Here is a 27,266-nt window from a genome sequence, read left to right on the forward strand (position 1 = left end):
CAGTACAGGGCGGAAGGAAGGAAGGAAGTAGCCGAGGAATAAAGATGGAGGGCGCTGTGAATGGCTGCCGCCGGCTTCCCCTGCCCCCCTCACTCTTTCTGCAGCAGTCTAAAGAAACGAACTCCCTTAGCTAGGTTCGCGTGCTCGAGTTCGCATACGAAATGCAAGTGTACCTTCGGCAAGACGGATCGAGAGCAAAAGGTCCTTGAAGGATCCTCGGATAGTCCTCTCCTCTCTTGGCGCGTATGAATCTTCCTGGCTTTTTCATTTTTCGCGCGCTCAGGGGAGGAGGAGAAGGAACAAGGACGAGCACCTTGAATTTGAAGCTCGGTTTTAAGCAAATTTCGCGGAATAGAATGTTATAAACTTGGCGCCGTATGTTTCTTTTTTATTCCGGATGGAGAGAGGGACTCGCGCTCGCGAGAAATTGCAAATCTTATTTTCTCGCAGTGTGCCAAGTGAATAAAGTAAAGTAACTTCTTCGTTGGACGAATGAGGTACGTAATAGCTTTGAAAAATTATGTCGGTGTACGCGCTGTGAAGCGCCGGCTTTTTGTCTGATGAACGTTCGCCACAGTAAAATATGTAGTTATACTCGTACAACAATAACAAAAGCAACAACAAGCAAAATCGAATTGTCATCCCTGTCATGCGCTGGAATACTTATCGTCCGTTGCTGCTCGGTCGTTTTCCTCCTTATGATCGAAAGTGTCTTACGAGCTGCGTGTAAGAAGATACATCGACACGCCGAGAGATGAACGACTCGCGGGGCTCTGCTCGTGGAAGAATCGGGTTTTCCCACAGGTGAAGCGCGCAGATAAATAAAGTTTCGCGCTCCCGTGTTAAGATTACACCGCGGCGGGCTTTCTCCGAGAGAGCAAAACTTGGCCCTCGAATTTCGTTTACAGAGGAAGTTTATAGGAAAAGGCCTTTAAGTAATATTACCTCGTAAATCTCATCCAAGTTAGGCTATTAAAATTGTATGCCATAGTGCGATGAAATTCATCGAACAGCTTGAAAAATCGTATATACGTCAAGCTGCTCGCGATCAGAGAGGAAGCAACAATCTGACGTGATGGCAATGGCATAAATCTTCGCAAGACAATTTTCATTAATCGTTCGAGTGAGCTGGAGCTAAGGCAGCCAGTATAGCGAGAAGGAGTCTATGCTTGTGACAGTGTAACGAGGCTTGCAAGACGGAGCTTGCAAGACAGCGGCAGCAGCAAACAGAGGCATCGAGCAAGTCAGCGAGAGAGAACTCAACTGCCAAAGCGAAAATACCGCAATCTCTCACTGTCCGGTCCTTCCGTGGTGCTGCGGGAACATGACTCGGCGCCTCCTCCTCCTCCTCCTGGCCAAGAGCTAGTTGTGTCGGCTGCAGAAGCTCTCTCTAGGTAGCGCGTTTTGTCTGCGGAACACCGCAATTAGCCGCGTGTGCGAGGACACGTTAGCTCAGCTCAGCTGCGAGAACAGAAGCGTCAGGCTACTGCGCCGCTGTCGCTGCGACATACGATCGTTGACGCGCCCAAGAGAGATAGTCGCTGAGAATCGAATTTCAGTCGCTGAATCGCCGTATAGCCATTGTGGCTCATTCGAGGCTTTTGAATCTTGTTATCCGCATTATATGACTAATTAATGACAGATCGTTATCCCCCGAGAGGCCGCAGAGCTGCATTCTCTATTGTAATCGGTTATACGTCGCGGATACTTTCGTTACGGAAGGACGAGAATATCAAAAATCTCCTGGAATTCAATCCCTTAAGCTTGAATTTTTCAATTGCCACTTTACAATTCCACAGGATTGGGTGGAATTTCACGGAGATGTCTCAAAATAGCTCTTCACTTTGAATTATCAATTTTCCGAATTATTGCCAAAGAAGAAGCAGCAGCGCAGTGACGGGGAAATTCTTCTGACTTTTGTTGACCCACTTTTATTATTTGCTTCGAGTGTGTATGACCGGACAGTCTGATCGTGCCAGATCCAATAAAATTGTACTGCTATATTACACAGTTTACGTGTATAATACGATTTCCTCTGCTTAATGCTTCACTCCTTTTTCGCTTATCTCGCATAAGAAAATAACCGAGACGTCGGCTTTAATGAAATAAGTTGGATTATCAATTTCAAATATTAAAAGTTGGAAAAGTGAGAATTATCGGTTCGCGCGCGCGCGCTTACCGGTTTATTAAACAAGTTTATTTATCCAACCGTAAAATCAATTTTTCACCCAGTAAGGCGGCAGTTGCATTGGAGCTTTCCTCGATGTAATATCGAGGATGTCCCCGGACTTTCAAACAGGATAAGTCAATCGCGATTCCGAAGAGAAAGAAGAGAGTAGAAGGGGGATATAGAGTTTTAGTATATCTCAGTAGTAAAGCAGATAATAAAGGAAAAGCACGCTGCTGCAGCAGCAGCAGCGCTCGCTTCCTTTATCCCGCTGGCCAGTTTTACGGCTAGCTGTACGAAATCTTATATCGCACTTACAGCCACCCTTCGACCATCATAAATGGCCGGCGTGACCAGGGTCGTCGTCGTCTTCCTGTCCGCCGCCGCCGTCGTCGCACGTATTCTTCTTTACTGTATACCGTTATGCTTTTGCTGCAAGCTCGTATGCAACTACCGAGACGACGACGTCTACTACCAGTCGTCCTCCTTTTTTTCGACACGTTTTTCTCCGGCTCTCTCGGGTCGTTAAACGTCCTCGCGAAGGAAAAACTTTCACGTTTTAATCGTAAACTAGCTCATTTTATAAGAAGAGCGTATAACGAAGATCAGCAGCCAGCTATTATCCGAAATTCCCCGGTGATATAATCAAGCGCATTAGCATTACGGGGCATCGAACGAAGATATCTCGCTGCCGCTACTGCTCTGTCCGGATGATCGAGGGATGAGGAGTCGTCGTTGTTGATCGGAGTGTAACGCCAGATAACTCAAACCGTGGCCAGTGAAGCGCGGGGATGCACTTGCATTGTTGGAGATTAGCCTGCGCAGAGGTAAAGGACATAGCCAACTTGCGTAACCTCAAAAAGGATCACGCTCCGTTGCGTCTTGTGTGCGACGCATCGGGAGATCTCACGCTGATCGATATGGCTCGCCTGATTAAATAGCCCGCGCGTCGCTGATTATACCGAATCGTACGATCAACTTTTCTCGAAATATCCGCGGCGTTCGTTCGACGAGTTTAATCATCGTCGAGCAACACGCATACCTATAGCCGACCGCACAGTAGAGCGGAGCGAATTAGTGTCAGAAGGTCGCGCGCGCTATACTCGCTCTCCTCAAACAGACATCAGGGACTGCCGCACGGCAACCGAGCGCGAAAAGAGAGAAGCATCAGCTGTTGCAGTCTAAACGAGTATGAGACTCCGCCGGAGCTAGCATTCGCGCGCGTCTTGCATGCGGTATTACGGCAATCTAAGTTGGCGTGTTTAGCCAGCTCGTGGCCCACTAGCTGGCAGCAGCAACGAGAGCTGATAGCTCGAGCTGTGTAAACATCCGTCCTCGCATATTTGCCCTGGCTCGGCTGCTAGCTGCATCCCGAACGATCCCACCTGATGCTGGGAGTGGATCCCAGACGACGACGATGACGATGCAAGGAAGGAGAGTTTCCGGGCCAAGATATTGCGCTTCAGCTCGCTTACGCCTTGTTTACCTCTATAAGCAGCGGCGCTACTGCTGATATTTAGCCGAGGTAAAGACAGGTCCGTTTTAATCGTACCCTTGACGCGCGCTCCCTTCTCCCCCGTCTCCTCTCTCTCCAGAGGAGAAACCAGCGCTTTGAGAGAGAGAGAGAGAGAGAGAGAGAGAGACGCATCTGCGAAATACGTTTTGCTCTCTCGCGCGAAACGAATCCATCTTCTTGAAGCAGCTCTCCTCGCGTGTGTGTGTGTGTGTACGTGTGCGCTAGGAAAGTTCTATCCGACGAACAAGCCCACTGACAACAAGCGATATAAACCGAGGATTTAAACGGATGTCAAAAGCAGTCTTCTTCTTCTTCTTCTTCTTCTTCTTCTTCTTCGCTCGTGCTCCATTGCTTCCTCCCTCTCTCACGTGAGTGCAGAGGTTGAATAATTTTTTTCTTCTTTTTCCCGCGCTGCGTTGAAAAGTTATTTGTGAAACCGTTCGCGGAAAAAGTTCTGCCCCGACACTGCAACGAGCTGGAAAAAAAAATTATAGAACACCCGGCCTGCGAAATGAAATTACAATACGAAAGTCCGCGCGCGGACTAGAAGAGTGAAAAAAAAGGCTCCAATCCTCGCGCATTGTTCAAGAGCACTCGTGTACTCCGCGCGGTGCTATACTCGACTACGGCGCGCGGTTTCTCTCGTTCGACCTAGCCGAAAGCTCTAGTCGTCGCTGCGGCGACCCTTGCGAAGTCGGTAACAAGAACTTGTGGAGCACGCGAGGGTGCGCGCAGCGGTATTCTTAAGCGCTCGCTGCTGCGCTTTGTTCGGCCCTTAGCGCGGGTGAATTAATTGCTGGGGTTTTTGACATCCATTCATTGTCAGTGCAGTCCTCGCGTCAGACCAGATGACGACGACGACGGCGGCGGAAAAGTTGCTGCTCTAGCTCGGGAATATTATTTCGTCGCAGGAGGAGAAGACTGAGATGAAACTTTGTTGTTCGCTGAAAGCTGATACTTTATCTCTGCCTGTTAATCGAAACCTCGTTTCGGCCTCTTTTCTCACGAGATTAGCCGGATTAATTATTAGAACGCTTTCCGAAATATCCGTCTTGCCATGTCCGACTTATTCTACTTGCGATTCGGTAGCCGAGCGCATCCGATTGTATTCAAAGGCAAAGTTTCCCTCGCATTTTTAATGGACCCGGAACGAAAGTTTCGGCAGCGCGGAACCGGCGCAGATTAAGGAATCATTCTCGCGACTGGAGGAGACAATGCTTCTTTCTCTCGCGATTCGAGCAGCTTGTATTATAAAAGCTTAACTAGTCTCGAGGACCTAAGCCGTGATCGAAGAAGCGCGGCTCGAGAGTCGCGAATTCAGCCCCTCATATATCTATACAAGCGCTCGTCCTCGTCGCTTCTCGGCTTGGCGCGCAGTTGTTTAAGTCCGCGCGCATACATAAACTTCTTCGGCGCAAGCCTAAAGTTCGAGAAGCTTGACTGACGACGTCAGATTGCAGTGTAATCATTGGCCGAAGTTCCGCTGCTGCTGCTGCTGTGCTTCCCAAGTTTCGTCGGAAGGAAGAAAAGCGACGACGAGAAGGACGAGCCGTCCAGGCATTTGTCCTTCCGCTTTTCCTAGCGGCAGCTGCGCTAGCTACTGTAGAGCTCGTCGAGCCGACCGGCGCTCGGCTATTGAATATGCATAGGTTATATTAAATTGGGCCACCGGCTGCTGCAAGCTCGGAGAGACACGAGACAAGAGCGCGCGCGCACGACTGAAATGCCAACTAATTACATCGACCTAATGAACTTCGAATCGCGCTTTTTTTGCTCAGCGATCGCGAGCAAATATGAGAGGAGAGGAGCAGAGTTTGGAAACGGCTGGGGCGAACTTTGGAAATCGAAGTTTTTGCCTGTACGCAGAGAGGAGGGAGAATTAACCTGTGGATTTACCTCGTAGCGCCGAAAATCTGATTTCGCTTCGTTCGAAAGATTCGATTTGCGGAGTGTTCCGAATAAGTGCTTTTCTTTTAAATCCAGAGCGAGATTCGATAAGTAAAGTGGAGCTCTCTGAAATTCATAAAACCAATAGCAGACTTTCCGCGCTGGAAATACGAAATCGAAAACCGTCACGGGAGTAGCGGTATTCCATGCATTCATCAGTGCAAGCGCGAGAGATGCAGCTGCGGCAGGAGCAAGAGAATTCGAAGGCAGTTCAAGTAGCGGCAGATGCTTTCTCCTCCCACGCGACATGCAAGAGGGAGAGAGAGAGAGAGAGAGAGAGAGAGAGAGAGAGAGAGAGAGAGAGAGAGAGAGAGAGAGAGAGAGAGAGTGACGTTTACATAATCTTGGCATTACTTGCCTCCTACCCGGCACCTCTAGAGGCTTCGTTCTGTTTCGTGAGAGCGTGAGCTGCTCTCTGCACACGGAGGGGTATATAAAGCGGGTCGACTCGGGACTATTCGCTTCCCCGAAGACGACGGCGGCGACGGCGCTCTGGTTGCTATGTATAGTGCAGAAACAGCGACAACAAAAGCCTGGTATGGATTAGGAATGTCGAGAGCTCTCCCTTCTCCTCGCGTGTATATGGGCCGAAATTAGAAGCGACGCGCAACGAGGATTGCCGCTCGGCTGCTGCTGGAGTCAATCTTTGCTCGCGCCTGCGACGTTATCGCTTATTTTATAATATTATCGCGTCTCTTACAAATTTTTCTTCTGAGATATACTTGACGAATTCAAAGAAAGTTTAATCGTCCAATTAATGCCGCCGCGCAAGAAATCCTCTGCGCAAATGAAGCAACCTTTCGTTACCACGTCTCATCGAACAATGGGCACAAACCAAGATTGATGATAAACGGGCTTGCGCGCGCAGACTGCAAATACAGAGCCAGCAGCGGCAGCAGAAGCGGCAGTATTAATCATATTAAATTACGCGCTCGAGTCCGAAAATGAATACGCGTATCTACGCCGAAGCTGCTTAGGGGTGCGCATACAAGTCTAGCGCGCGAAACAAATGACGGTGTTGATTCGAGCTTCCCCCGTGTATATAACGAGCGGGAGATTTCAGAGTGATACGGAGAGGGAGAGATAGAGACAGAGAGGGCGAAATCCTCGCGAGCCTCTCTGTAGCAGCGCTTTACGCCCGTTGGCTCGGATAATAATGTAATACGGGCCGAGGACATGTCCACTCTCCCCCTCTCGGCAGTGTAGAGGTACTTGCGTACTTGTGGAATGTGCTCGTCGCGGGGAGCGCGCCATGTATTAGCAACGACCTTCCAAATCACTTTCCGGGACTCGTCGAGGGACGGACCGTATTGCACTAACTGTGAGGAAAAATTTAATGCATAATATATAGTTAATATCAGTGAATATAGAGGCAGTTGTAGCGTGATCGGCTCGAGCAGGTCCAACGAAGTGGCTCTGGCATTGGTAAGACACACCGGTATATGTGTACTCGAAGCGCAGATTGTGATGAGGGAAGTAGAAAAGTGCCTATGCGCCACCTATCGTCGCCGCGAGCTACTTCTCGACGAAGTTCAAGCGATCAGTCCAGAACTGTTTCCGGAGCATTAGCGAGTAGAAATCGAGCGGTATGGCATATTTCCGCTAATACGATTGCCACCAATGAAGGAGCGACTGGCTCGGATTCGCGCGGCAGCGCTAACGCGAGCTAAACGGGATGAATGCCGCTAACAGTCATTACGGATCGACTCGCGCTCGGCTTAGCTGGTGGTAGAAGAGGTAACGCGAGCGAGACGACTTCTTCCTCGTAGGCTCATTTCCGAGGGATCAAACTCGCGGAATCGGCTGCTCGACTCGATTACGCCTACGCAGTGTTTCGGGGTGGAGAATTTAAATTTTGCAAAAACGAACGAGCGTACACTGAGAGAAATACTATAATAAAAATTATAATAACCCTAGCAAAAATTACTATATTACATAGGAATGGACGGACATACTCGCATTATAGCGTATTTCACTACAGTTTCAATAATTATTATTAGACATTTATTCATTTTTTCTACGATTTACAATCAAACAATATTATTATATGTAAGAAAAATTGATATATAATATAGTAAAAATCATACTTAGCAGTAGTTAAACAAAATTTTTTTCAAAATATACTGAAATAAAATATAAATTTTATTAATATATTGACATATTTTACTATGTAACATAGTAAAAATTGGTCATTTCGTCAATAGCTGTGCGTTTTACTATGTTATATAGTAAAAAGTATTCAGGTTTCGAACAATATTTACCGATGTGTCCGCTCGGCGGTCGCGGCGCTTTAGCGAGTGTAGTGAGATGAGGTTAGGTACCCGAGCCGAATTGCGTGCACAAACGACAACGCTCGTCGCCGGTGTGAAACGTGGCCTCTGCGTTTATTGGCATATCATTATAAACTGTAAGTACATTTTTACTGTTCAATAGTTTAGTTCAATAATTAGTTCAATAATTTAGATCAATGTGCGGCTGATCAACCTTTCACATGAAATATTATTTGTCAATTCTAAGCATATGTTTATTACTAAAAATTTAACAGACTGTTTTTATGATGAACATCTACAAGCATTCAAAATTTACGACTTAAATCATTTTGAATGGGATATAGTAGAAGAAGAAGATTTTTGCGAACGACATATTGCTAATCTTGTATTATTTTTTTATTAATCAATATAAATATTTTTTTATTAATCAATTTTCAACAAATTTATTTATCCCTACCTTTAAAATGTCCTACAGATTTTAAATCATTATAATTCTACTCCGTAAATCTCATGTAGATGGCGTACCGAAATTCATCGCTCGCAAGCGGTAAGAATTTCGTTGATTACTATATAAGAGCAAATTCTTTCTATAGTGAGTACAAGCGATTAGTGTTGCGTGCGTAGTTAGGTTAGATAGGTTTGCGTATACATTAATAAACTGGCGTTAAAAAATAAGTTGCGGTAAGCGTGAATTGAACATGTATGTAATGTGATAAAATCATATCTGTAGAAAGGTCAAGAAGAAGTAATTACAAGAGTAAACTGAAAGCGTTGAACTTCTTTTTTCTTCAATTTATCGAAAACAACGATCAATAAAATTAATAAACATTGTTATGTTTTTAAATAAAAAATTATTATGTCACATAGTAAAAATTAGTATATACAAATTTTACTATGTAACATAGTAAAATTTATTATAATTCGAGTATGTCTCTGGATTACTATGTAACATAGTAATTTTTGCTAGATTTTTTACAATTTTTATTATAGTATTTCTCTCAGTATACGTAGGGTAAAACGATGTACGCGCACCTCCAGCGAGTCGATGAATAATTGGATCGCATTGTGCGGGGCGGTGGCTGCTTCACCTCTCGCGGGCTTCAAGAAGTAAACGAAATCTCAGCAGGTTTATCCCGAAGTGGTATCTGGGCTGCTATAGGTACAGATAGCATGCATTAGTCTCGGCGTGCAGCGCCATAGCTCAACGAGCCTTCCAACCTTCGACGATTGTAAAGGTCTCGAGGGATCTCGAGGGAGTAACCTCGCGGAGCATTGTATTTTCCACCTTTCACCCTCTCGCTCTCTCTCTCTCTCTCTCTCTCTCTCTCTCTCTCTCTCTCTCTCTCTCTCTCTCTCTTTCTCTTCTCTGACTCTTCCGCTCTTATCTTCTTTCCTTCGCTATACTGCTCTCTCTCTCTCTCTCTCTCTCTCTCGCTCGCTCTCTCTCTCTCTTTCTCTGCTGCTGCAGCGGTATACCTCTCTCTTTCTCTTTTATATATATATATATATATATATATATATATATATATATATATATATCCCAACTGTTTCTTCGCTTTGCTCTATATCTATCCTTCTCATTATGTCTGCTCCGCCATTATTCTCTCTTTTCTCGTAAAAAGTCAATTACCCACTCATCGTTTATAATGCATTCCTGACTAATTTTTGCAGCCTTCAGCTCTATACGGCCGCATTATACGGCCCTAGAGTTTTTTCTCTCCTCTCTCTTGCCGGCGAGAGATAAATTTTAATTTGATCCTATCACGCAAAGCTAATTTGCGTTTGATCTTCATTTCTTTGGGATTCTCCGCGAAAATTCGCCTTGGCTTCTCGTGCGTCGAGTTTACTCTGAAATAATGCTGACAGTTTTCCACACATCTCTCGAAGCGAATATTACTCTCTCTCTCATCTCGCGCCGATCCCCCCGAGTTATTTTTGCCGAATCCTAATATAACGCGAGCGGCACACACGGCAGTGGCCTACAACGTACACACACGTACACAGCCATCGAAAACTTAATTTACAACAGCAGCAGCAGCAGCGGTATAGCGCTATGCAGCACCGCGGCGGCGGGGGCGGTAGGGGGCTGTGTACACACAGCTGCTCTCTGGCTGTGCATCCCCGAGAGCTTAAGCTCGCTGCGCGAAATTAACGAAATCAAATCAAGTCTCTCTCTCTCTCTCTCTCTCTCTCTCTCTCTCTCTCTCACTCTATTACGGCAGCAGTGATCCGGTAAGGAAGCATCAGAGACGCGGGCTCGCTTCGAAGATGCCTCGCGCAGCAGCAGCATCAGCTTGCGCTAGAGCGCGCGTTATATACCTGGGGAAACGCAGAAACTGCCGCTCCGATGCTACCGCTGCCGCTACTGATGCTACACGAGCAGGGAAATAAGGTAAGAGGAAAAGGGAGAGAGAGAGTGAAGGGAAGCTTGAAGCTCATCAAGTTAATGCAGCTGGGATTATCTCGGTCTTGGTTTGCGACGCTAGTGAGATTCTGCTAGCTGCGCAGGAAGGGTATATAGAGAGTGACTCTCGGGAAAGACGCTTTCTCGGATCGCTATTAATTGATCGTTTGATCGGAAGTCCACTGGGGCTTTGTGTCTCTCCCCCGCTCTCTATTGACGTGTAGCATAGTTCTGTGTTGTGCGTTCGCGTATAGGTATGCTGGATGAGGGGTAGGCGTCCGGTGTCGAGCGACTTCGGCATTGTAGACGTCGGCCCGGGACAAATCTCACGAGAGTCGCGCCGCCCTGTAATAATCGAATCATCCGCGGCTTGCTTCGGAATTACGCCCGAGCAGTCCCCGTGTACTGGCTTATACACGCTGCTACCGAGGCAACACGCGTATGTGCGATCACGAGCGGTAATGGTGCTCCCGAGTCGAGTTTTGTATAATGTTGACGCCGTCGTTGCTGCTATTTTGGAAGCAGAGAACGGCTCTCGAGGAATTAGCGCGACACAGTATCGATACTCGGCTACTGGCATTTGTCGGAATTTCGCATAGGCTTCCGACGTGAGGGTTGAGGCGCTGTTTGACAAAAATTAGTCTATTCATAACTCCCCGATCCGCGAGTGCGGATTAAAGTAAATAATTAATTAGTGCCTACAAAGAGAAGCTGCGAGCGCCTCGAATTATCCGAATAAATATCCGAGATATTTAAAGTCCACTTAACCTCGACTCTACCGGGTAAGGCTCTCGCACTTTGCACACCGCGCGCGCTGTGCGCTTGATTTTATTCCAGTTTGATAAATTGCTATCGCGCGCTGCTCTCGTCGCCGATCGGCGGCGCCAAATATATCTTCACTGCTGCATGCTACTACTACCGCCGCGTCTCTCTCTCTCTCCCCTCTTCTCTCCGCTTTACTTCTCCCTGACGGCACGTGAATAAATACGTACGTTTAGCGGATTGATAGGCTACAGCGTACTTTGGCAAACTGCGTCTCTCGCCTTACCTTGCCGCTCTCTCCATCTCTCTCTCTCTCTCTCTCTCTCTCTCTCTCTCTCTCTCTCTCTCTCTCTCTCTCTCTCTCGCTCTCTCTAGCTTTTGCCTTATACGCTCTCGCTTCTCGAATAGAAACGCTGACTTTCGTGACCTTTTTCGACGTACTCGTTTCGTTTTTACTCTCGCGTATAGTGAGTGATTCGTGAAATTCCGAGAGAGATTCGAAACGACGAAAAAGATAAAAGTGTATCAATTAAGCTTAAATTGTCTCCTCTCTCGTTTTTATCTCTCTGACAGTTGTGCTAACGAATTTCATCAAATTTTCTGTTACAGGTAAGCACACAGCATCTTCCTCTAGATAACCTGGGGGAGGGAGGAACGCGCAGGCAACGGCCTTATCAAGCAACGCTGGTGTCGGTGAGAAAGAAGCGAAAATTGCAAATTAAATTAAGTCTAGCACCTCGAGAGAGCAGTGCCTCGTCGCTATCTGCTCGCCGACGCTACTACGCCTTCTCATTACGGCAGCGAAGATGTCGCCGAGATTGCTACGTCCCTCCCCTGTTTCTTTCTTCGTTTCCCTCTTCGAGAAGAAGCGCCGAAGGCTTCTGCACTGGAACGTCTCTTGCTCGCGAAATATAAAGCTGTCGTTGCGATCGCGCGATATGATCTGTTAAACGTCCTTCGTAATTCCATATTTAAAATTCTGACGCAGAGTCGGCGTGAGAGGAAAAAGAAGGAGGAGCAGAGAGATTGACAGTTTCCGAGCGCTGTTTTAGATGCGTATCGATCCTCCTTGCGAGAAGTGGCGCCATCCTCTTGACACATCAAGCCGCTGAAAATAATATTTCGCGCGATGTCGAGTGGGAAATATCATTAAGGCCGTGGGCGTCGGAAGAAGTCGCGTCTGAATGTGACACGGAATTTATCACCGAGTTGTTATCCGATGACGACGTCGCGTTGATAAATATAAAAAGTAATCGCAAGATCGAAACTAGGCTCTCGCTGCTCATCAGCGCGTCTATTTGCATGTGCGCCGCGAATTCATTACATCGCGAGAGCATAACTCCATTCCAAGGCTTTGTGGGCTTCTCCCATAACCTGCCGGCTCTTGCTTCACCGCTGTCAGGTTTATGCGGGGCGAAATTCACATACGCGCGGTAATATCAGAAACTGTAACTTCCGCGAGCGAGCGTATACATACCTATAGGCCAGCAGCAGCAGCAGCAGCAGCAGCAGCAGCAGCAGCAGTAGCAGTAGTAAGGATATCCATTTCAGGACATTTAAGCCCGACGAGCGCACCCGGAGCGTGCAGTGCGGCTCTTCTAAGATTACTGCAGGTGCAGCGGCTTGGGCCGGGACAGCAGTTTCATTATGCCCTGCGCCGAAAGAGCCTTGCCGCTCCAGCCGACGCCTTCTTGTTTTCTTCCGTGGCTCGCGTTGCGTTTGCTTCTTTGTCGTTGTCGAGGTGATGCGTTTTGCGAAGAATAGGCTTCGCGACGAGGACGCGCGGCTCTCTTTATGTTATTATTCCGCGCGTTCTCTATACGTCAGAAGCTGAAGCTCCGTTTCATCGTGTCCTCCGCACGCAAAGCAATCTTCTCGCTATTACATAAATCGCGAGGCGAGGACAGTATCGTATGCCGCAGTCCGCACTTCATCGTGCCCGTGGAGACCTTTTTGCCCCGCAAGAGCTGCTCTGCGCAACACAGCAGCGGCTCATATACCCGATTTAATCGACCGGCGCTCCTCTCTCTCTCTCTCTCTCTCTCTCTCTCTCTCTCTCTCTCTCTCTCTCTCTCTCTCGGCCACAACTCCCTGATTCGCAGTCGGGAGTTCGGTGGCAGTTGAGCGAGATTACGCCGTCGACGGCGGAAGTGGTTTCTTCCCGCCGTGCGAGGGTCTCGCGGCAGCTAGAAGAAGCTGTACACTCGGTGCTCGTTGTGTGCGATGCATATACAGAGCCGAGGAAAACACACTTCGTTACCTCTTTGACTGATGAGCTTCTCGCCACGCAGCTGGTTCCGATTCGAAATATATCGAACGATCATCACGCTGCTGTGCATTCAAATGTCGTTAACGCTCGCGATTCGATCGCTGGCATACGCATCAATCCTTCATCAAGAAGATCCGCGGACAGCGCGCTGTCGTTCCCCACTACGCTGACGAAATTATTCGCCGCGGCGTGAGCCATTAGACGACGGAAACACGCGTCAATTAGGAGCCAGCTAGGACGGGAGGAAAAAAAGAGGCCAAGAACGCACCAAACTCTCCGAGGGGGGCTAGATTTCTTATTAACGTCATTAATCACCGGCCAGGAGAGCGAGAGAGAGAGAGAGAGAGAGAGAGAGAGAGAGAGAGCAAGAGGTGGAGCAGCAGCACCCCCGAGAGAAACCAATACACGCAGTGCGGCGAAGGAGTAGGAAGAAAAGATTTGCGATGTCTGACTCGCTCCTTTCTTTTCTCCTGCTGCCGCTGGATTCTCGAATCTCTCCGGTCTTCTTGCTTTTGGACTCCGCAGCGCCGCCGATTGCGGAGAGAGCGAGTTGCCCTTTCCCCCGCAGCGGTTTCTCAAACGCGGAAGGGGCGGATTTCGTGAGAGCGACCAAGAAGCTCTTCTCTCTCTCTCTCTCTAGCTTCTGTTTAACTTGTAGATTAAGCGAATTTAAATTGTAAAGCGTTCTTCTGTGTGTGTGTTCTTGCCTTGTTTTTCTTTCGCGAATACTCGCGGCCTGAGCTTTTTATTATAATTTTATTGTCGTTTACGGGGTTTACTCGGCTTGTCTTTCTGTCGTTGTGTACCTCGCTGTTTATTTTGGAATTCTTCTTCGCATCTGTTATAATACATTTCCGATGATGTATATCTGTACAGTTTGGCTTAAGTGGAAAAGGATGTGCAGCTGCGGTAGAAGAAGAAGAAGAATCAACTTTTCGTATTTTTGCGACTATTCCAAGTTTAAATTGAAATACTCGATAGAAAAATGCGCGCGCATCATTTTTCTCCCTCGCCGTATTTCATGGATTTTTCTCGTTCCCGCGTGGTTTCTCACTCTCATAACCCTGGTAAGTTTCAACTGGAAGACGCCGAGGCTTTGGCAGCAGTCTGCGCGCTCCTTTCGTCGATAAAAATTAATTTCCTTCCTTTGATTTACTCCTTAGATTTCAGCCAAAACTCTCTCTCTCTCTCTCTCTCTCTCTCTCTCTCTCTCTCTCGACTTCGATTTCGTTGTTCCCTCTTTTACTCCCGCAGCACAGCTCCCCCCGTCTCTTCGACTCGCGTCTTTGTCGTTCTTCTTTATAACTTGCGTATAAGGGAATTGCGAGAACATTGTAATTTAGCTTTCTTTCTTACCTTTCTTCTCGAGACTGCTTTTCAGACTCCGGAAAAAAAGGAAGAAGCTTCTCGAGAGTCTAAATGATTTATCTTTGTTTTACGGGATTGCGAGAGTTATGCTCGTTTTCGTATAACGTTAAGTGGATCGATTTATTCGTCATTTTGCTCTGCTGGGAATGAATTGAAAAATGTATTCGCTTATGAGTGTAGAAATAGTACGTTTATTTTAGCTCAAAGAGCCATTCTATAATGTCCCCGGAATAGCTTTAATACTCTACCATTAATCCAGCAGTCTTCATTTCCCTGAGCGATGATAAAAGGCAAATAAAAATTAGCTCCTCTTTCTAATACGAGCAGATCCAAGACACATCGTGTCGTCCATTGTATACAAGCCGTGCGGCGCTTGCTCGCGCGATTTTCTCGTGAAAGCATCGTCGCTCGCGGGCCGAGAGATAGGGTGACGCACAGAAAGGAGAAAGAAGCCGGCGCTGCGCAAAAGTCATCGCCGACTTTCCTTTGAGGTCTTAAGCGTCGGGCGGCAAGGAGAAAAATAGAAGGAGAAGCGGCAACCGTTAATCGGACTGGCGCTCACTTCCTTCCTTTATGTCCCGGCTTTGTCGCAAAAATGTTGTTTTCACGACGACGTGGCGCTGCTGCGAAGGATGTATCTTTGCGCGCGCCGCCTTTGTGACGAGAGTTTCTCTTCGTCTCTGCAATCACCGTGCAAGGTGCTGGCGCGGTCTTTGCGGATGACCTATATTTTTGCTCCTCTCTCTCGTAATATTTGAAAATTATTATTTACACGGTAATTGGCGAAATCAGCTCGCATTTAATTTGTACATTTGTTTGTTTTAATTTCGTTAAACGATCATGATGCACACCCAGTACATTATTGATATAGTTGTCGAGAACGAAACGTTATCAAGCGAGGCTCGAGATTGTGCTTAAAATTCTTGGTATAATCAAACATTCATTAAACCACAAAGTTATCCACTGCTCTGGGCATTATTAAATTTTCAATGGAAACAATCGCTTATCAGACTTTCAATAATTATAGACCGCGGAATAACCTGCACGATTTTATCGCGATTTTAAATTTCGACATTCGCGTTGATGCATTTCTCGAATTCCACTGCGCACACTTTATAAACGTTACCGGTAAAGAGATAAAACATTAATAGATAATAATCGCTCCATTCGAAACTCGATACATTCGCAGTTTAATCGCATTATCGAAAAAAATAAAACCTAACCCCGCTTCATCATCCGACCAATAAAGTACGAGCACTCTCGGAGAAAAGGTGTTCAAACTCCCCCCCCCCCCCCCCCCCCCGAGATAGAACGCCGCCGTAAAACCATATTCAACCGCAGCTAACGGCAAAAATTTCCGTCGGGCTTTGATGAAAAATCGCCACTAAAGAAACAAGCAGGCCATAAAATTCTATTTTAAATGAAGCACATAAGCGCCGAGCGCTACAGAGGCGAAAGCCGCCGAGGCATCCTTTTAATCCCGCTGCTCATTTTCGCGAGCGTCCTATTAATTACGAGCTCACGTGACGCTTTTGGCCCGAACGACCCCAAGAAAAGCTTCTTCGTCTTGAAGCTTGCTTTTCGCGAGATCCTCGCCGTGTAAAGAAACAACAAATCGCGAGAAACCTTCGCACACTTCGTGGAATACGTCGATACGCTCTCGCGAGCGCGTTTCTAATATTTCAAGAAACTTCGACTCCGAACTCTTTCGTTCTCTCGCTCTCGAGTTCCACAGATATATACAGTAAACGAACACTCGAGCGGATTCGCGCGAAGTTTTAAAAAAGTTATAGAGGATATGTGAGTTTTCGAAATCCGCACACGCGGGCACGTTAAAATTACAGTATTTACTCATGATAATTCAGTACCTCCTTTTTCCGCGGGCACATAAGAGAGATAGACATTCATCAAAGTTGACACAATCACTCGCTCCGCAGAAAATAACACAAGTATACGCTATCTTCGGCATCGCCCACGCGCGGTTTATTCATCAAACTTTCATACACGAACGAGCAGTTTTTCACGACGAGGCGAGAGATTTTGAAAGTATGACGTCACTCGAGGAAGCGAGATCTCGCACGTGTAAGTTGGAAGAGTTCGAGTTGACACAAGTACGTATCGAGAGTCGCAGAAACGTGTCTCGTCGCGACTGCGCCGAAAAAGCGCGAGGCAGCACTATCGGGATAACAGTAGCAGGGAAAACTAGGTCGTCCGCGCGTCTTCCCAGACTTTTCCCGGGCCATATCGGAGCCGTCCCTTTCGATTCGCACTGTGTACGAGGAGAGAAAAGGCTGCCGCCGCCACCGCCGCGACTATTTTGCTCGTTTGGCGCAGGCGATGCCTTTGTACTGTCGCGACGTCGCTGCCACTGCCGCCGCGAAACAAACATCGCATAGCCCCTCCGGAAGCGGCGGCCGCTTCTTTCGCATCCGACTTTTCCCGAAAGTTTTGACGGCTCGCCTTCTGTTGCCGCCGCCGCCGATGCGGCTAGAAAAAGGAGAAGTGTGCAGCTCTCGCGTGTGACGTTGAAAAATCTCGGCTTTTTTCGCGACTGGCGTCTCTCGGATATATCTACGGCGGGTATCGTTCGAGCGTTAAAATTTTAATACACTTCGCCGCTGTCTAGCGCGCGCAAAAACTTGTTTTGCAGAGAGGGCGCGGAGACACGCGCCGGGCAAGTTCTGGTTTTCACACGCTGATCCGCGAGACTGTTACAATCTGAAAGGAAAAAGTCCGTGTGTTTGTTCTCCGTATTACCGCCCGCCACGAGTGTGCTCCCGGGTAATTATCTTGTTTTCTCGCGATAAATACTCGACGCCGACGCTCTACCATTTGGATAACCAAGCCAAACACAGGCGCGAGCTCGATTTGCCAGGGCTAGCTGCAGCGCGAATTCCATATCGGCTCTCTGCGCATATAAGAGAGCAGCTACCCCAGAGCATTTCGCACCTGTCCCTCATGACCTCGACACAGATGCATGAAAATTGAGTTGCAAGGTTGAGCTGTGTATACTCGCGGCAGACGATTAGCTGCACTGCTCACCTTGCGATGACTCCTCTCTCGCGCAGTGGTAGACACGGAAGATATAGGTGACATCGATCGCGCATCGATTCCGGCAGCACCAGGCTGTATTTGCATTTGCGGCGGCGACGCTACGGGGTTTACTGCCGATCGTATAACTCGCTGCGAGAGAGCGTAATTTGTTTTGCGGAGAGAGAGAGAGAGAGAGAGAGAGAGAGAAGCTTCGCGCGGAAGAATCGCCCGCCGGGAGATGAGATACGTGATTGAGAGATCGGAGCTATTGCTTCGAAATAGGATGTTTGCGTTTTACGGATCCTCCGTCCTTTTTTCCACCTGAAATAGTAGTTCGCGATATTAGGATCGAAAGGCGCCTCGAAGCTCGAGTAATTTATTTACATTCTCGCGAGCGTCTGAGCGAGTAAATCTGCGGAGAAGGAAAACTGACGCGGGAACCGAAGTGGGCTGGCTTCCCTCCTATATATCTCGAAGCGTGTCAATCGGTGTTCCGCGGCCCACTCTCTCCCAACATTCCATTATAAAGCGGCAGCGGCGGGCGGCATCGGCTCTCGAGCTCTACACAGCGAAAGTAATTTGGCGCATAAATGGCGGCGAGAATTATGGCTCAAGCTGGCTCCGTAAATAACGCGCAACCCCATCCAGTAGCTTCGCTGCTGCTCCTGCTCTCGTGCAAACAGAAAACACGCCGTTATGGGAGAAGTTGGACTTGCTCTCTCGCTCGGACAAACAGGCCAGTAGCCATCTCTTTTCCCCTGCGCGCGAGTGGGAGAGAAAGGGCGGCGGAAGCTGTTAGTTTGGCTGCGGCACTTGAAGCCTGCAGTATATGGCGGGCGAGAGCGCCGAGATTACCGGAAACTCTCCCCCGCAGCTCTGGCAGTAACCCACTTTTTTCCCGCGAGTCTTTTGCCCGCGCGATGCAGCGACGACGACTTTTGCCTGAGAGAGAGAGAGCGGGCGAGGGCGCGACAATATGAGATTGGATTTTATGGCCGCGCTCGCTCGGCGCTTTTTCGAATTTATCGCTCGAGGGGCGAAAGAGAAAGATAGGGAGAACCCTTCGGGAGATGATTTTACGATAATCCGAGTCGAGTTTTTGAGGAAGATTGCGCGACGCAACTGTTTTTTTCTCGGCTTATCCCCGGGAGTCAATGAATCCGCGGTAAACGCGTTGGGTCTCTGTTTGGGCGACTGTTTCACGCTCTTGACTGCTGTGTCGTTTCCAATTAGATTAGCTCATTGTAACTTGATCACAGCGAGTGAGAACAAGATTCTGGGAAGCCGTCGGGGCGCGTATATTATTCAGAAACTTGGTAAGATACTTCGAAAGCAAGTGCTCATTTAATAGCCATTCATCGTATTAAAAAGTTGGGGCAAATTTTTAAGTTTAGTTAGCAGCCGGTAATCCGTAAGTACTTCCTCCAAGTAGTTCTCGGATTCATTAAAGTACGAGTAATTGAAATAGCAGAGCGCAGTGACTATCTCGCGCGACGTAATAACTATCGTTGTTGAATAAGTGAGCTGGAGTTATCCGTCCCGTAAAATCGCAAGGGAACCGCTGTCATTTAAAACCGAGAATCGTTCATCAATTTCATCGTCATCGCCGCCGTTCAACCTCCCAAAAGGCGATAAATAAACCACCTTGCCACTTTGGGAGAAATCCCCCGGTATTCCGAAGTACCGTTTCATGAGTCCTTATACCCTCCTCCCGTTTACACAAACACGCGCCCGAATTTCCCTGCCGGCAGCAGCAGCGGCGCATGTCTTGCTCTCCCTGTATCTCTATATACAGCTCCGCGCATTCGAGGACATTTCCTACGCCAGCAGCAGCAGCGTTGTGGTGCGGTTTTCCCGCCAAGTTCATTCAGCGTCTTGCCGGCAGCTCTCTCTCTCTCTCTCTCTCTCTCTCTCTCTCTCTCTCTCTCTCTCTCCTGCGCTGGATGTAAGCCAAAAGCTGCATACGCCAGCACTTTCCTGCCCCTCCTTCGCAAGCTGTCGCGCTCTCTCTCTCTCCCTCTCGTAGCTGGATGATGGGATTGCTGTTGCTGCGCTGGGGCTCTAATAGCAACAGTGGCTCGGCGCCTCTCTCTCTCTCTCTCTCTCTAATAAGGCTGGGTCACGGTCCCATTCCGCAATATTTCCCCGACCAATTGTGCGCGCGACGTTACGCGGGAATAAATGTGACAGGCAAATCCGCCAGGAGTTATTGGCCGTATTATTCCCCGTGAATTTTCGCGCCGAGTGTATCCCTTTCTCGTGCACGGCTGTGCTGCAGTAGTAGTAGCCGGCCGAACATTAATGTCAGTGTGGAAAAGATGTTTGCCTCGGAGAACGCACACCCTCGTCCTTCTAAAGTCTCTCGTAAGTGGACGCAGTTTCCAGCGGACCTACTGATCCACATATCTCCTCTAATCATCCCGCCTTCGCTAATCCCAATAGGGTTTCGCGCAACGACGGACGACTCGAATAAACATAGAGTAGCTAGCCCCAGCGGCCTTTCCATCTCCGTATTTTCAGTCCGATATCTCGCACTTGTGTTTTTTGCTTAAACCCGTGCTCACGCTCGTGCTTCTTTTTTCACAGCTGTGAAAGAGAACTAGAGGGAGAGAAAAAAAACTGAAAAGAAAATACACGCAAGCGTATAGTACCGCAGCGCTGCAGTAGAAAAAGGCGCGCGAATAGGGCAGACCTTCTTGCTTATGTACGTTAATACAGTTTTATTTTTTCAACCTCGTGCGGCTTTCCGCATTGGGTATACGCTCGCGGTCGTTTCCGAATGGAAGCGGTGACCTGCAAAGGAGAGATGCTTTTTTATGCCCGCAATTTTTGAATTCGTCGCGCTGAGAGATCTCTTTGTCGCTTGCGCACATATCCAGCACCAGTGGATTTAATTTACACGTTCAATAAAGATTAATTTACAGTTTAATTATGAAACGGTGTATGGAGTAGGCAGTAGCAGTAGCTCGCTCGCTCGTGGTCCTTTCATTTCAGTTAATAACCCCGTACTCGCGCGCGCGCGCGCCTGCGTTAATCAGCTTACGTTATAATTAGCGAGCTCTTCATAAATCAATCGGGCGAACGGCGGAGAAAACTTTGCGTCGGCTCTCGATCAACTGGAACGCGCTAATGCGAAGCGTCTAGTCTTCGAAAAATCACGCCTGCAGCAATTCGCACAATTACACGCGACCGTATGGATATTCGTCACTGCGAAGTATGCAAGTCCGCGGAGAGAAACTTTCTTTGCTTAGAAATTGCGCGCGTCGTTAATTCGTACACATTGCAATTTACCCTTGGCTCGAGCTCGCGAGTTCAAGGACGGCCCGGCATTGGTTTCGCTTCTTTCACTTCTTCTCGCGAAGTCATAGCTACCGTGCTTTGGCCGAAACTATACGCAGCCCTTTACTGCGCGGAGAATAGCAACAAAAGAGAGAGAGAGAGAGAGAGAGAGAGAGAGAGAGAGAGAGAGAGAGAGAGAGAGGGAGAGAGAGAGAGAGAGAGAGAGAGGCGGAAACAGTTCGCATTGTGAAGGCGCGAAAGAGAGGGGTATAAGGGTGAATGATGATGATCGCAGCGCGTGCGTGTGTATAGTATCTGGCCGAGTGCCAGCCGACGTCGGCGGCTCAATGAAATCTTTCTGGGTTAGGTTATAGCCGCTTACTCTCTTCGGCAGCCGGCGGTGTATATAAGCTAAGCGCCGTTCTTTTATGGTCTGGCCTGCAGCCAGGCTTCACTTCCTTGGTCAGTGACGTAGTCGCGTGTGTATCGGGGAGAGGGCGATGCTGCTGCTGGAGCGACCGATTGACGAGCAGCCAGGCATAGCCTGCGCAGATAAGACGCGACGTGCAGCGTGAGATGAGAGAGAGAGAGAGAGAGAGAGAGAGAGAGAGAGATGCAGCTGTTGTCGATGCCACACGGCTGTGTATATGGTATATAGACCGCCCGACGCAAGGGTTGCGAGGGCGCGCTGAAAGGGAAAAGGGATAGGTGCGAGAGAGTCTCTCGAAACGGGTCGAGCCGGTTCTATAGACGATCGGTGCGTGTGAGCCGGGCTAGTTGCCCTGTTATCGGAGCTATAGAGAGCCTACGGCTGCTTAATGATGCATGATGTGCGTGGGGTAATTATATCGCGCGGCTATTCGCCCCCAACTTGCTGCACTCATGATTAAGTAAACGAGTGCCAATAAATTTTTCTGGGCGTCGTCTTTGATGCAGTATAATGTTTAAAATCGATTCGCGCGAGAAATGCAATTAGTTTGAGTGTGACTGAAATTCGAAAGCGAGTTGAATAATTTTCGAGGGAATTTTCAATGCGAAATATGTGCTAACCGCAGTAGCGGATCGATTAAAAAGGGGTCTATGCTCTTATGTTTTATTGAAAACTTCGCTATTCTGACGTTATAGAGCCTTACACGCGCCTGTATAATGTAGCTCTAGCAAGGCAAAAATAGAATTTCGCGCGTTATAGCACTTTGCGAGGAGGCAAAAATCAGCGGTACAAATTAGCCGATTCAAACACAGCAGCTAGAGTCGTAAAAAACTTTTCCCTCGCAAAGCACACACAATGAGCAGCGTCGAGTCAAACGACCGGCCGCGATTCAAGCGCGCGTTATAATAGCCGAGAGAGAGCGAGAGCAAGAGAGATCAGGAGGCTAATAGGCGGCACAATTCAGCCGCGTTTCAGCCGGACTGCGAAACGTCTATAATTGTAAAACTGTCGATATATCGACTGGCCGCACACAATAACGTACGTACAAGAGAGGTCTATACGCGCAGAAGAGCAAGAACGAGCGAGACTCGAGCCAAAAGGTCTTCCGGTCGCGCGCTCTTTCCCTCCCTCGACGTCATTACAGTTTCAAAAGCTTTAAATTCCCAGGCGCGTATCTCTCGCACTCGGCAGCAGCAGCAGCAGTACGAGATCTGCTCGCCTCGATATCTGCAGCAGAAGGTTATAGACTAGCCGCACATATACTGCCTCTTATTCTCCGCAGGGGCTACGATAGCGATCCGGCAGAGTTCGCCTTTGCATGCATGAGTTTTTTTCTTTGTAATGTATATCGATTATTTTTACACGCGAAAATTCCTCCGATAGTGTAAATCAAAGTTCAGACGATCGCAGGTAGCAGAGATTCGCTCGTATGAATTATCTAACGCGTTCCCCCCTCCCCTGCGAAATAGTTATTCCACGTAAGCGTACTAATGCGAGGGCTAACGCAGCCGTTCAATTTGCGCACTCGATCTTAGTCCCCCTCTCCGGAAGGGTGGGTGCAGGCGATGGCGATAGTGGCGCCCTTGCGGATAATCGCGGCCTTGACGGCTCTCTCTCTCTCTCTCTCTAACTCTCGCCTTTGACGCGTCGATGCAATCGAAATTTCGCCAACTACAAATTACTTAGGCAGAGCTGCGCGCGAGCGCGACTATATATCTGATTCAATGTTCGTGTAACACCGGTCATTAGTCTTCTCTCTCCACAGCCAAGCGCTCGCGCTATCTTCATCCGCTGCCGCTTCGGCTCTCGTTTTCTTCTTTCGCGCGCGGCACTTTCTTCTCTTTCGCCCCCCCCCCCCGCCGCGGAGTTTCCCTTTGTTCAATTACCTTTATCAATCACTCATCATTCGTACGGCGGCGTCGATTTTTTCCGCTCGCTCTGCCATTATCTGCTTTCCGACTCGATAAACTTTATGGACCGGTTTCTCTTTTATTCTGTATCGACTGCCGTGTACGTCCAGTTCGACTCGTATATTTCTAGCTCCGCTGCTGAAGCTCCAATTTTTCTTTCATTGCCCTAATCATTTAAACCAGAGAGAATTCCAATTTCGCATAGACGAAGAAGCAACGGTTCCTACATACATCCCAAAAGTCCTCGTTAAATTCCTCGCCTACACGCACGCCGCTGATGTGCATCATCCTCAAGAACACACAAGTCTGAGTGAGAGGAGACAGCCAGCCAGACAGACCGACAGACAGACGGACGTACGTACGGAGAGGAGAACTGCTGGTGCGGTGCTGGCGCTGTCGCGATGCCACCCTCGCGCGCTCCTCGTCTCTCGCGGCGCACGCCTGCGCAGAGCAGGCAGCTCCTTCGCGGCTTCGCGGGGTGCACACGCGCGTATATACGCTCTCGACGGCGGCGTCATCTCTGGGGGCTGCCGAGTGTCGCGGGGGTGGGGTCGCCGCTCGAGGGGCGGCCTGCAGTCGCGACGTCAGCCCCACCAGGCGGCGCGCGCGATTCCCACCTCCCTCCCTACGTCCATCCGGCGGCGGCGGCGGCGCGGCTCCACTGCCCGGGACTCCACGGTCGCCCCATTCCGTTCTCGGCGCCACAGCGTGTAGCATCGTGTGTTGTGTGCCAACTTGGTGTCGTACCGCGAGCGCGAGCGTATAGTTCTGTCCGTTCACTCTGCAGCACAGTGAGCTAGCGAAGAGAGCGAGAAAGGAAGCTGCGAGAGTCGGTTCTCCGTTCATCATTTACCAGTGTGTGACACACGTACGTTCAGAGGTACACACGCGCTGCCGCTGCGTCGCCCGAGTATATAGTACACACCAGTCACTTATCTCTCCGTAAAGGATCCGTACATGCAGCTGCAACGATCTGCATTCGCGTACACATCCTTGCTAGACACCTGTCACTCGGCTTCCAAGCTCTTCCAGTGCGTCGCGTGCCAGCAGCAGCAAGTTGTTCTCGCCCCCGTATTAACAGTATAGTCCAGCCGCGAATCGGTCCTTGTGTTGTCGTGCATCGTGATCCGATCGTCGAAGATTTCCGGGAGAAGCGGCTCTGGAAATTAGCGGAGAGTGTGCAGCGAGTCGCGTGCCAGGAACCAACAGGTATCAGCAGCAGCGGCGGTGGCGGCTGCAGTAGCCGCTACATAAGAGAGAGAGAAGAGAGTCGCGCGCGAGTGTCCCGCGCGAGCAGTGAGAAGAAGCAGTGCAGCGCCGGCGGCGGGAGTATACGCAGTAGTATACCAGCGGCTGCCAGTGAAGCAGCAGCTCCTCGTTTTACCTCCCGGAAAAGGCTGCGCTCGGCAGAAAGTGTAGCAAGACGGCGGTCACCACGTATATCACACCGCTCATCACACCCGAGAAGGTACAGCCCTGTCACTTTCTTACAAACTTCTCAACTGCGTGCGGAGGCGATTTCTTTGTCCCTCCTCCAAGAGGGTACCCGTGGGTCGAGCGAGCTGGGAATTAGAGAGTGTTATATCTGTGTTATCTGTGTGTACAGTATATTGTTTGCCCTCGCGCTCCTGGCCCGAGTTTTATTATTTTCGACAAACAAGTGTCAAGCCGCGTGTCTCCTATGCAAATCTGTGTCTTCGTCGTATCTCCATCCCCCCGTCTCTCATACACGCTCTCTCGCTCTATGTATATCCATATGTGTGTCTGCGTATTTGTTTACGCGCGAGTTTTATTTGCATCGCGAATGTGTCTGGGAGGAAGCAGCAAAGAGGAGAGACAGCGGCGACGCCGATATAAAGCCGGAATAAGTGTCCTATCTGGAACAGGACCAAGGGCTCTTTTCAATGATCCTAGCTCCTCGTCCCTCTTGTTATACACATTCTCTCTGTTTCTCCGTTATTGACCTTAAAAGAGAAGCAGCGCGGAGAGTTCGCTCGTTTTCTCGCGGGGCTATCGATCTCTCTTTATATGCGCCGCGCGCTCGCTCCGAGATCATACCGTCTCGGTCAGAGGATACGTATTTACGTCTGTGCTCCAGATTGCTTTCCGCGAAGCGACGCCGCCGCTGGTTATTGTTTTGCTTCTCCGCGCGCGTGGCATGACAACAAGCGAGTTTGACGACCGATCTCTCGAATCATTCATCACGGCACACACTGCATCTCTGAATACAAAGTACATCGTCGGAGGCGATTTTTATTTGCCGTTTCTCCGAGCTTTGGAAACGGTAAAATGCATCAGCTCGAGCAATTGTTCGCAACAATTATGTTGATCGTTAAACTCCTCCGGAAGTTTTGACGCGCGGCAATTCGAGTTTGGAAGTGATAAAATTGTCCGGCCGTATAACCAGCTTTATAAACCCGGGAGCAGTTGAAAACCAATAGTGCAGGAATAATTTGAAACTATGTATACGCCGTGGCAGCAGCAACAGCGCTATAGTGGCGCTGAGGGTAATTAACTTCGGCTCGATTCCTCGGGATTAAGAATTCTCAACGGATGTTTTCCCGCGAATATACCGTCGTGTCGTTAAATCCCGCAATGCTCGGGTTTCGCGCGCCGCAAAACATTTTAGCACCGCAGCAGCCGCGTTTTCTTCCTTTCTGGCATTTTTCACGGTCGATTGATATCTCGCTCCGCTATATTCTCGGGCCGGAGAAATCGCTCGATTTGCGCGCAGGTAAATAAAACCGGGTATACACAATCATTATCCCGCGGCGCTGACCGCTCCTCCACGCGCTCGCGGTGTATAACGGCAGTATAGTGTACAGAGTGAGAGAGAACCACGGGCCAGACAGTATGATTTTTCACGAGCGGCGCTGCTCTTTTTACACTCGAGCTCTCGAATGCTTTACGATAATTGAGTTTCTACTGGCTGGCTCCACGGCGTATACTACAGAGGCTAGATTAGAAAGGGGACATACACACACAGGGTAGTTTTTTTACAGCTACCCGGCCAGTCTTTAAATTTGCGAAAACAGTCTCGTAAAAGTGCGAACGCTCGGAATTCCCCAAACACCCACACCGAGCGCCGCCTCTTATCTCTCTCTCTCTCTCTCTCTCTCTCTCTCTCTCTCTCTCTCTCTCTCTCTTGCTGTCTCTCGCTTTCTCTCTTTCACCGGCGTGTGGCGCTCTCTCTCTCTCTCGCGCTTCATTTTCAATTTCACACCGCGCGGCAGCGTCCTCTCTCCCATAGTCGCGCGAAAATTTCGTTTGCGTTGCATTTTCGCTCTGCCAAAGTGTCGCTCGTATACTTGCCGCGTTCCTTTTTTTCCGCTGCTCTCTCTCTCTCTCTCTCTCTCTCTCTCTCTCGCGCGCGCGCGCGCCTTATTTCATTGTACGAGCGGATGAAACGAGAGAGAGAGAATTCGAAATGCGCGAAGTGTGCCGAATACAATTCGTTAAAAAAAAACCAAGCGAGCGGGGAGAGATCGCGAATTTGAAATTGAAATAGCCCGTATAAATATCAAAACGCGCTGATTGTTAATTGGATTTATTAAGCGAAACGCTTGGCGATTGCGCGGAGCTGTAGCGTAATTGAATAAATGCTCGCACCTCTCCTCGGCGCGGAGAGAGCGAAAAACGAGGAAGCGTTCTAACGTTCGATATGAAAAACTAACAACGAGAGCGCGCACGTCAAAGCTCTCTGTCTGACAAATGAGAACACACGCGAGAGACATCTCTTTTTACACTCTGAATTAATTCCGTCCACTGCGCATACACACTCGCGCGTATGCAGTGTAGCTCGCTTTTTCCGGCGCGCAAGTTGGAATGAAATTTCGGATATTCCCCCGACGACGCGCCGCCGCCGACGAAGAGCAATTTGACAATCGTTTTTGCTAATTCGGAGGCCCGCG

The 27,266-nt window shown here is 48.9% G+C and overlaps 1 protein-coding gene across 22 annotated transcripts in view; it reads left to right on the top strand.

Annotated features, from left to right (window-relative positions):
- The window catches only part of LOC100122401 (RNA-binding protein Musashi homolog Rbp6), a 542,632-nt gene that overhangs the window by 333,780 nt on the left and 181,586 nt on the right, over window positions 1-27,266 (top strand). Inside the window, exon 1 of one of the 22 annotated variants that reach the window (XM_032597001.1) lies at window positions 24,031-24,823. The exons of the other annotated variants lie outside the window; for them this stretch is intronic. The gene's annotated coding sequence lies outside the window, so the exon portion shown is untranslated. Of the gene's footprint in view, window positions 1-24,030; window positions 24,824-27,266 lie in introns of those variants that run through there. 22 annotated transcript variants of the gene reach the window in all.

The sequence above is a fragment of the Nasonia vitripennis genome, chromosome 2 (genome assembly GCF_009193385.2).
Source record: "Nasonia vitripennis strain AsymCx chromosome 2, Nvit_psr_1.1, whole genome shotgun sequence".
NCBI classification, from domain to species: domain Eukaryota; kingdom Metazoa; phylum Arthropoda; class Insecta; order Hymenoptera; family Pteromalidae; genus Nasonia; species Nasonia vitripennis.